Below are 1,810 nucleotides of genomic sequence, written 5' to 3'. Positions count from 1 at the left end.
ACAACTTTGAGCTGAAACCTCAATTAGTTTCTCTGATGCAGCAGAACTGCAAGTTTCATGGACTTCCATCTGAAGATCCTTTTCAGTTCTTAACTGAATTCTTGCAGATATGTGATACTGTTAAGACTAATGGAGTAGATCCTGAAGTCTACAGGCTCATGCTTTTCCCTTTTGCTGTAAGAGACAGAGCTAGATTATGGTTGGATTCTCAACCCAAAGACAGCCTGAACTCTTGTGATAAGCTGGTCACGGTTTTCTTAGCCAAGTACTTTCCTCCTCAAAAGTTGAGCAAGCTTAGAGCTGATGTTCAAACCTTCAGACGGAAAGAAGGTGAATCCCTCTATGAAGCTTGGGAAAGATACAAACAGTTGACCAAAAAGTGTCCTTCTGACATGCTTTCAGAATGGACCATCCTGGATATATTCTATGATGGTTTATCTGAGCTATCAAAGATGTCACTGGACACTTCTGCAGGTGGATCCATTCACCTAAAGAAAACGCCTGCAGAAGCTCAAGAACTCATTGACATGGTTGCTAATAACCAGTTCATGTACACTTCTGAAAGGAATCCTGTGAGTAATGGGACGCCTATGAAGAAGGGAGTTCTTGAAGTTGATACTCTGAATGCTATATTGGCTCAAAATAAAATATTGACTCAGCAAGTCAATATGATCTCTCAGAGTCTGCATGGAATGCAAGCTGCATCCAACAGTACTCAAGAGGCTTCTTATGAAGAAGAAGCCTATGATCCTGAGAACCCTGCAATAGCAGAGGTAAATTACTTAGGTGAACCTTATGGAAACACCTATAACTCAACATGGAGAAATCATCCAAATTTCTCATGGAAGGATCAAAAGCCCCAACAAGGCTTTAATAATGGTGGAAGAAACAGGTTTAACAATAGCAAGCCTTTTCCATCATCAACTCAGCAACAGACAGAGAACTCTGAACAAAATGCTTCTAATTTAGCAAATCTAGTCTCTGATCTATCTAAGGCCACTGTAAGTTTCATGAATGAAACAAGGTCTTCCATTAGAAATCTGGAAGCACAAGTGGGCCAGCTGAGTAAAAGGATCACTGAAATCCCTCCTAGTACTCTCCCAAGCAATACAGAAGAGAATCCAAAAGGAGAGTGCAAGGCCATTGACATAAGCGCCATGGCCGAACCTGTGGGGAGAGGAGAAGACGTGAATCCCAAGGAGGAAGACCTCCTGGGACGTCCAGTGATCAATAAGGAGCTTCCCTCTGAGGAACCAAAGGACTCTGAGGCTCATCTAGAGACCATAGAGATTCCATTGAACCTCCTTATGCCCTTCATGAGCTCTGATGAGTATTCCTCTTCTGAAGAGAATGAGGATGTCACTGAAGAGCAAACTGCCAAGTTTCTTGGTGCAATCATGAAGCTGAATGCCAAATTATTTGGCATTGATGCTTGGGAAGTTCAACTCCCTTGTTCATCAATGAACTAAGTGATCTGGATCAACTGACATTGCCTCAGAAGAGACAGGATCCTGGAAAGTTCATAATCCCTTGTACCATAGGCACCATGATCTTTAAGGCTCTGTGTGACCTTGGTTCAGGAATAAACCTCATGCCCCTCTCTGTAATAGAGAAACTGGGAATCTATGGGGTGCAAGCTGCTAAAATCTCACTGGAGATGGCAGACAGCTCAAGAAAACAGGCTTATGGACAAGTAGAAGATGTATTAGTAAAGGTTGAGGGCCTTTACATACCTACTGATTTCATAGTCTTGGATACTGGAAAGGAAGAGGATGAATCCATCATCCTAGGAAGACCTTTCCTGGCCATA

The 1,810-nt window shown here is 42.5% G+C and overlaps 1 non-coding gene across 1 annotated transcript; it reads right to left on the bottom strand.

Annotated features, from left to right (window-relative positions):
• Window positions 1-290: 290 nt before the first annotated feature.
• Window positions 291-398, bottom strand: LOC148571510 (small nucleolar RNA R71). The gene has a single exon (XR_015908776.1). It is a non-coding gene; the product is annotated as a small nucleolar RNA R71 (small nucleolar RNA).
• Window positions 399-1,810: the final 1,412 nt, after the last annotated feature.

This window comes from Arachis ipaensis, chromosome B3 (genome assembly GCF_059453495.1).
Source record: "Arachis ipaensis isolate K30076 ecotype BB chromosome B3, ASM5945349v1, whole genome shotgun sequence".
In the NCBI taxonomy this organism is placed as follows: domain Eukaryota; kingdom Viridiplantae; phylum Streptophyta; class Magnoliopsida; order Fabales; family Fabaceae; genus Arachis; species Arachis ipaensis.
Note: the sequence above shows the minus strand (reverse complement) of the source record. Positions and strands in the feature narration are given on the sequence as shown.